The sequence below is a fragment of the Mixophyes fleayi genome, chromosome 1 (genome assembly GCF_038048845.1).
Source record: "Mixophyes fleayi isolate aMixFle1 chromosome 1, aMixFle1.hap1, whole genome shotgun sequence".
NCBI classification, from domain to species: domain Eukaryota; kingdom Metazoa; phylum Chordata; class Amphibia; order Anura; family Limnodynastidae; genus Mixophyes; species Mixophyes fleayi.
Genome location: NC_134402.1, coordinates 307,363,182 through 307,372,558, shown reverse-complemented (window position 1 = coordinate 307,372,558; position 9,377 = coordinate 307,363,182).

Here is a 9,377-nt window from a genome sequence, read left to right as displayed (position 1 = left end):
TTTTACGATATAGACAGTGATCAGTCTCTGACCTAATAAAGTCCATGTCCAGTTTTACAACAAGACTACTTTGCTATAGGCCGTATAGGGATTTATTTAGGAGACAGACTTTTCCTTCTTGGAATACACCATCATTGTAGTGTTCAGGTGGCTCCATATAAATCACCTCTACTAACTCCCCTTTCTGGAATGTTGAGTCAAGATCAAAGCTAGTACAGTGTAGTACAGTGTAGAAATGGCAATGACTAATCTTAAGGCGCTGTATCTTGCAACAGGCGAGAAGTTCTTTCCATAGTCTATTCCGGATTTTTGTGTGTATCCTTTGGCAACAAGGTGGGCTTTATAGCGTGTGATGGTTCCATTCGCATTTACCTTTTAACAACAGACCCACTTGTTTTTGATCGTTTATGGTCACCCAGCCTATCAACTACAGTCCATGTATTGTTGTCATCCAGAACTGCCAACTCTGTATCTATCGCCGACATCCACTTGATTTTGCCTCTTGGATGTTTTATGGTTCACAGTTGGCTATGTTAGCGAATTCCTCACAATATCTCCTAGGGGGAATTCCTGTTACTGCTCGCAGAACTCCTGCTTTCCGATTGGATATTCATATTAACATTCCCAGGTTCAGACACGCTTTCCGTTGCCTGAATATACAGTGTTAAAAACTTTTGCTGTAGTTGTTGTTCCACTATTTTGATAGGTGGCGTGTTATCGTGAAACACCACATCTCTGGATTTTATGAGATGTTTGTGTGTAGTGTCCCAAAGTCTGTATCCTTTACTCTCTCAGATGTATCCGAACATGATACACTCCACTGACTTGGGATCTACCTTTCGTCTTCTCTCTTCACTGTAATATCAGAAATGTGAACTTCTGGTTCATGCATGCACAGTAACGCAATGCGGACATTCGGCTTCTGCCCTGCTTCCTGTCCACTAGACCACCGGGGAATTTAAGTAGGAGAAGGAGCTAAGCACTCCATACTTACACCCCTCCCAAGCAAATGCTTATGTTTGCGGGTTTTGGAAACTAATTTCCACTTGACTTTTTAAATGTGTCACAGCAATCTTTGTCACTCATTTTGTACTCATTAAACTCAGTACTAACAGAATGAAGGTGTGAACTAACGCTACTGAGGGTGAAGGTGTGAATGTGGAGGGGGGGGGGGTGATTGTCGGTGTCCTATCTCATTGTCTTCAGTCTTTACCATGGGAATATGTCAAAATTAAAAACTTACTTGTTTTATTTTTACTTTGGAGAACAACTATTCTCTTATATTTTAAAATGAATTTCAGTTTATACCTCTCCCTGTCTCGATTTTTCACCAAAAAATCAGCAGCCTATTTGGAACATTTTAAAGGAAAAAAACTGCAGGTAGCCCAGTAACTCAGCCCATGATATCCCACGCTGGGACTAGCCTGAAGGGCAGATGCCCCGAGGCCCAACCAGCCCCTGAGTCTGACATATGCAGGGTATCTGTAGCTTTGAGATCACCACTGCCTCAGAGAGCTCCCAGAAGACATACTGACTGGGCTGCTATGAGCTCTGGAAGGACAAGAGTAGAAGAGCAACACATCATCCAAGCTGTGATCCAGCAAAACTCATATGGCGCCCTTGCAGTGTTGGATTGCACAACTGAAACAAGAAACACACAGTAAGACAAGATGGGGATTTCTGGTAAGTATAAGAACACAGGTTAGAAAACGGAACTAAAGGAAACTAGGAAACTCCTCTAGGGGAAAGTTCCATTATAAGGCATATAGTATTGGGAGAAGATAGCAAAGGCAAGCCGGACATAATAAACCAACAGGAGAATGTAATTATCCATCTGGGCACAAATGATATTGACAGGCATGGTGAAAGGAAAGGTTAGAAAGAATTCACAGAGCTCTTAGACATGCTGCAAATTCTGTGTCATTTTCAGTAGTCACAATATAGAAGGGAAGGTAGGATACTTCTCATCACAGCATTTAATGTGTGGCTGAGCAATTTGTGTAAGGAGGAAGGATATGAGTTTGTAGGACATAGTTGTGCTACTTGGCTACATAGAGGTCTATATAAAGAAAATTGCCGGCACCCAGCTTGGAACAGTGCTAAATTATTAGGTGAGCTATTCAGAGACTTAAGTAGCAAGTAAAGTATAGTAGCTGAGGTCAGGGCTGCCAAGAGGAATTCAGGGCCCCGGTAGAACAAATTCATGGCCCCCCCCCCCCTTATAGTTGAGTAAGCAAAAAAAAATTGCGCCGCCTTACGGAGGCGCTAAATTTTTCGTGTGTATGGTCGCACAATTGGGGGCGTGGCAATGCGCCGTTGGGGCGTAGCTAGCACAATAAAATCAATAGGTCCTGAATTCCGCGGAGCATGACATTTGTCCAAGCATTTCTGACTTTCAGGACATCTAGCACCCTTGTGTAGTATAGGAAGAATGCAGTGTGCACACAAAGGGGCATATTTAATTCCGATCCCGATCCGCGGGATCGCGCCGGAACGGGCGCGAACCTAATCCGCGGTACTGCAATAATGTGGATTTTCGTTCGCACTACGGGCTGCGTACGAAAATCCGCGTTATTGCTGTACCGTATTACCGGCAGTACTGCGCATTTTCCACGGTAACGCGCGTTACCGCGGATCGGATCGGAATTGAATATGCCCCAAAGAGTTCAGTCTTGGCCTGCGCCCACTGGACTCACCAAACATTGACATTGTCCCTACTAGAATCACAACATTTCCCACACTATGCTGCTCTGTCCTACCTGTTCTTCTAACTTTTACCACATGTGGCTGCAGATTTCTTTAGTTGTGGCTTGTCTGGATCATAGAAAATCATAGAAAATCATTGGAAAAAAATGGCTACATTTAGAAAATTACAGCCAGCCCCACCGTTAAATCAATAACATCCATTATTAATAATTAGGCCTTCCTCCAGCCCCAACATTAAAATAGTATTCCCATTACCCCGCAAACAAAAAGCAGCCATTAATTAGCCACTATCTACCTCACACACACTACATTGCCAAAAGCTCCGTGCCATCACACACACATTACTGTGCCCCGTTATCATCACCACGCTATGCCCCCTTATGATCACACTGCACCCTCCATGCTGCCTTTGCCCCTTTCTTTAACCCCCTGTGCCATGCTGCTTGTCCTTTTCTTTAACCCCCTGTGCCATGCTGCTTGTCCCTCTTTTCTTTAACCCCCTGTGCCATGCTGCTTTTGTCCCTCTTTTTTTAACCCCTGTGTCATGCTGCTATTGTCCCTCTTTTTTTAACCCCTCTGTGTCATACTGCTATTGTCCCTCCTTTCTTTAACCCCTTTGTGTCATGCTGCTATTGTCCCTCTTTTTTAACCCCTGTGTCATACTGCTATTGTCCCTCCTTTCTTTAACCCCTTTGTGTCATGCTGCTATTGTCCTTTTTTTTTAACCCCTCTGTGTCATACTGCTATTGTCCCTCCTTTCTTTAACCCCTTTGTGTCATGCTGCTATTGTCCCTCTTTTTTTAACCCCTGTGTCATACTGCTATTGTCCCTCCTTTCTTTAACCCCTTTGTGTCATGCTGCCCCCCCCCCATTTTTTAACCCCCCCGTTTTCCTCCCTTCACTTACCTTTACTTCTCTCTTCCTTCTTGTCTTCTCTGCTGCTCTGTGTTCCATTGCTCCAGACTGACTGAATGCTGGGCGTGACATGATGATGTCACACCCGGCATTCAGTCAGCCTGGAGCAATAGAGCACAGAGCAGCATAGAGGAGGGACACCGGAGCCGCAATCACGTGAGTATGGTTTTGGTTTTTTTACTACCCTCCTCCCCCCACCAACGACCGAGTTATACAAATTACATGATCGTAAGGTGATTGGAATGGGTGAGGTATGTTTTTTCGACTCTGAAATTGCCGACACAGCATACAGCGACATTACAAGCCCGAACACTATAACAGTGACACTTAAAAAATAATGAATACTATAACATTGACCATAATAAAATGTAGAATTACCATCTAATAGACAGTTATTATTTTCAGCACGCTCAATGACCACCAAATGTAAAATCCGAGTTAGAGACATGTCTCCAGCACCCCTTCACCATCACATTGTGCCCCTTTATCATATCACTCTGTATCCCCTTCGCCATCTCACACCCTGTGTCCCCCTCTTCACCATCTCACACCCTGTGTCCCCCTCTTCGCCATCTCACACCCTTTGTCCCCCTCTTCGCCATCTCACACCCTGTGTCCCCCTCTTCGCCATCTCACACCCTGTGTCCCCCTCTTCGCCATCTCACACCCTGTGTCCCCCTTTTCCCCATCTCACACTCTGTGTCCCTCTTCATCAGCTCACACTCTGACCCCCCTTCAGCATCTCTCTCTATACCCCTCCTTCAGTGTCTCTCTATCCCCCTCCTTCAGTGTCTCTCTGTCCCCCATCAGCGTCTGTGTCCCCTTCAGTGTCTCTCTGTCCCCTTCAGTGTCTCTCTGTCCCCTTCAGTGTCTCTCAGTGTCCCCCTTCAGCCTCTCTCTGCCCCCTTCAGCCTCTCTGTGTCCCCCTTCAGTGTCTCTCTGTCCCCTTCAGTGTCTCTCTGCCCCCTTCAGCCTCTCTCTGCCACCTTCAGCCTCTCACTGCCCTCTTCAGCCTCTCTCTGCCTTCCTCAGCCTCTCTGTGTCCCCCATCAGCCTCTCTTTGTCCCCCATCAGCGTCTCTGTGTCCCCTTCAGCATCTCTGTGTCTCCCTTCAGCGTCTCTCAGTGTCCCCCTTCAGCATCTCTCAGTGTCTCCCTTCAGCGTCTCTCAGTGCCCCCCTTCAGCGTCTCTCAGTGTCCCCCTTCAGTGTCTCTCTGTCCCCTTCAGCCTCTCTCTGTCCCCTTCAGCCTCTCTCTGCCCCCTTCAGCCTCTCTCTGCCCCCTATCAGTGTCTCTGTGTCTCCCTTCAGTGTCTCTGTCCCCTTCATCATCTCTCTGTCCCCTTCAGCCTGTCTGTGTCTCCCTTCAGCTGGTCTGTGTCTCCCTTCAGCCTGTCTGTGTCCCCTTCGGTGTCTCTCTGTCCCCTTCGGTGTCTCTCTGTCCCCTTCGGTGTGTCTCTCTGTCCCCTTCAGCCTCTCTCTGTCCCCTTCAGCCTCTCTCTGCCCCCTTCAGCCTCTGTGTCTCCCTTCAGTGTCTCTCTGTCCCCTTCAGTGTCTCTCTGCCCCCTTCAGCCTCTCTCTGCCCCCTTCAGCCTCTCTCTGTCCCCCATCAGCCTGTCTCTGTCTTCCATCAGCGTCTCTCAGTGTCCCCCTTCAGCGTCTCTCAGTGTCCCCCTTCAGCGTCTCTCAGTGTCCCCCTTCAGTGTCTCTCTGTCCCCTTCAGCCTGTCTGTGTCTCCCTTCATCCTGTCTGTGTCCCCTTCGGTGTCTCTCTGTCCCCTTCGGTGTCTCTCTGTCCCCTTCGGTGTCTCTCTGTCCCCTCCAGCCTCTCTCTGTCCCCTTCAGCATCTCTCTGTCCCCCTTCAGCGCCTCTGTGTCTCCCTTCAGCGTCTCTCTGTCCCCCTTCAGCCTCTCTGTGTCTCCCTTCAGTGCCTCTCTGTCCCCTTCAGCCTGTCTGTGTCCCCCTTCTGCGCCTCTGTGTCCCCCTTCAGTGCCTCCCTTCAGCCTGTCTGTGTCCCCTTCAGCCTGTCTGTGTCTCCCTTCAGCCCCTGTCTGTGTCTCCCTTCAGCCCCTGTCTGTGTCTCCCTTCAGCCCCTGTCTGTGTCTCCCTTCAGCCCCTGTCTGTGTCCCCTTCAGCGTCTCTCAGTGCCCCCTTCACTTCCTTTACTTACCTTCTTCCCTGAAGTCTTCTCTGCTGCTGATCCTCACTGAGGCTGCCGGACGTGATGACGTCACGCCCGGCAGTCAGTGAGGAGGAGGATCCGGCGCTGGATGATGGGTAAGTTTTTTTTTGTTTTTCTTTTTTAGTTTTTTTTTCTAGGGCGATCGCGGCACCCCTGTGACAGCGCCGCGGCACCCCAGGGAGCCGCGGCGCACAGTTTGGGAACCGCCGATTTAATATGTTAGTGCAGTGGATCCCAAACTTTCTTATTTCGAGGCACCCTTAGGGTCTCCATAATTTTTTCAAGGCACCCCTAAGCCAAAATAATTACCAAGTAGTCATCTACCTTGCTTACCACCAGCCCTGGCGACGGCGCCACGGCACCCCAGGGAGGTCCCAGTTTGGGAACCACTGTGTTAGTGGATTAAGTTATGATCATCATCATCAACATTTATTTATACACAAACACACACGTTGTGCTATTTCTTTTTTTCCACATCCATTTGAATAGATATTGATTAAAAATAAATGCTATTCATAACAACTGCATGATTTATTTGGTGTACTTGCAAGAAAGATAGACTTTAAATGTAGGCAAAACCAATTAACATGTTCAATACACATCTTTGTTTTTTGGAAGACACACAGGGTGGATGCAGGTGTAAAATTATCCAAGGTAACATATGCAATACACAGATAAACAATACACAGCTCTCTGCTTTTGTTCTACACAGGATGGACACAGGTGCCTAATTATGTAAGGAGACATATGCCAGACACATCTATATACTTTATATATATATACTTTAATAAAGTTCTATGCACATAGAGGTTTTACTGTCTATAATATGTCAAATCAATACACATAAATATAAGATTATAAGATTATTATGTTGTTGTATTTTAAAAATAATTACATATAATAATAAGGAATCATATATGAGGTCACATGTCACTTCAGGAAATACATGATACTGTAATGAGAATATGTATTTTCACATGTGGTAAGAATACATGTTGTATACATTTGCATACAGCAACACATAAATGTCATATGGAGTGTGTAAAACAGGTTTACTATTGCTTCTCCATTTATAGCACATTATTCCCATTTGCCTGACATTTGGACAACGCATCACGTGGGAGACATCTTAGATTTACATACACACGTCCAGAAAGGAGTCGCTGTTTGAGGAACAATCGGCAGTTGGTCATGATTTCCTTCACACTGCAGGAATGGAAGGCTGTTGGAACAAGATTTTTAGTTCTACCAACCAATCAAATGAAACGACGATCGGTTATTTGGAACTTTGAATACTTTGGATACTATACTCCCTGCTAGTACCCTTTTATGTGTTCAAGGGACTTAAATATCATCTGTGGAGTTGAGTCTATAAACAGTGGTGACATGCTTATCTTATCTGATATGCTGTAGCACAATGCCAGGCTTCTCAGAATTATACAAAAACCCAGCATGTGGCAGGAACCAGACACCAAGCAGATTGCTAGAGGAAATTTTAGCAGAGTTAACCCTTGGTGTGTACACAGGGGCAGGATAAAACCACTCATATCATTTGGAGTAATCATTTATAAATGTATATGTTATTTTATTAATTCCTGACTGTATATTAATCATGACAATAGGGTTGCTCACACTGTCCAGGGGGTTTTGCCAGCTCTGAACTCCTAGGATGTTCACAGATATGGGCACTCTGAGCTCCTGTTTGGTCGCTAACTCCTGGGATAGCCTGTCTGGGCACATTGGACCTCCTAATAGTGCTGGGTGTACTGTACTTCCAGTAACCTGGACCACCCTAGATGCTGGATACCTCTTTGACACTTAAGTCACTTTGGATAGAGGATCACTGCGGGATACATGTGATACTGGCACCCTGAGAATAGCGTCAATCCAACTGTCTCTTTGCTGCTCAAACAATGCTTTTCCAGAAATTTTCTGTCTTCTCTTCTCTCTTCTCTCACTCTGCTATATGGGTTGGGTGATGGTTTCTTCCCCCTTTCTTTCCTTCCTCCAGCGTCATGCCTGCTGGGGGAAGTAAGTACAATAGTGCGGTGCCAGCCAGTGCTACTCCAGTAGTCCAACTCATCCTGCTCTTCCAGTCAGCTCCTGCACTGCAGATCCTCAGCACAGGTGAGAACCGGGAACAGGGATTACATATATTAGTAGAAAAGGTTCAGTACATCTGTTTTTAATCCATGGTAAAGCATGGTAAATCCTCTGTGTGATCAAGCATTGCAGCCAATCAACAGTTACTTTTGATGATCAGTCATTCCTGAAATGATATACTAATATATCAGGTAACCTTTGGTTACCTGATTACAAGTAGCATTTTTCTACAGCTCATATTTTAAACGAAGTGGCACTCAGCAGGTGTGATGGATTACAGCACACAAGTACTCACAGGGCAGTCCAAAAAAAGTTCAGGCCCAGATGCAGCAACTTCATTGAACAAAAGCAGGCAGTGCTGTCATTTGCTGCACTGCCCACTATTCATGAATGACATCCTGCAGCTAATCACACCAGTGGCGGATCCAGGTGAAGCCGATCGGGGCGATCGCCCCCCCCCCCCACCCCCCCCCTAGCAAGGGCTTGCTGCCGGCGGCTGCACACTATGTGCAGGTCCATTTGCAGTGACAGGCAGGGACAGTGTGCTGCCCGGCTGCTCTGATTGTGTTTTAAACACAATCAGAGCATCCGGGGAGCACACTGTCCCTGCCTGTCACTGCTGAACGGACCTGCACATAGTGTGCAGCCGCCGGCAGCCTCAGATGTCAAAAAGGGGGCGGGGCCTAAATCACCCCCCCCTACATCGCCCCGGGTACAAATATTCTCTAGATCCGCCCCTGAATCACACATGTACCCAGTCACACTGTGTATTTTATTTGCTGCAAATCATGGCATGCGTGGGCCCCATAAATTGGTTAAACCATAGCTCCCAACATCTCCTCCGAAAGGAGGCATGGTTGCATCATGTTAATCACGTGTCTACCCCAGGGATGTCTAGCTCTTCTGAAGTATTAGGCCATCTCTAAGCCCACTGCCTCTTGTGCGAGCGGCACCAGTGCACTATAGTAAAAACATACCTCCCTCAAATTGGGACTGTCATGTCAAAATTGGGACAGTTGGGGGGTATGGTTAAAGAAGCCCTGCACACAACATAGCCATGCCTCCATTCCCCATGACAATCCCAGACACTCCACTCTCAGAGCCCCTGAGTACTCACACTGCAAAAAGGGCTGCACATAGCGCAACTACAAGTTGGCTTACATAAAGGACCTATTAATAGCAGTTGCCAATGTATATGGAAAGTTTTCTGATGCTTATCAGGACGGCTACAGATGTTATTACAAGGAATGTATTTTTCCTACACACAGGAGATTTAATATAACATTAACCTTTTTTAGCTTCGTGAACGCCTTCATCTACCTACCTCCTCTTTTTATCAACAACTCCAAATACGACACCTCCATAACACCCTTATGGACCTGCGACTCCCCAGTACACCCTTCGCTCTAGAGACTTTCTGTCTTCACCGGTCCTCCTCCAAAGAACTTATTTCCACTTTCTATTTGCTTCTTA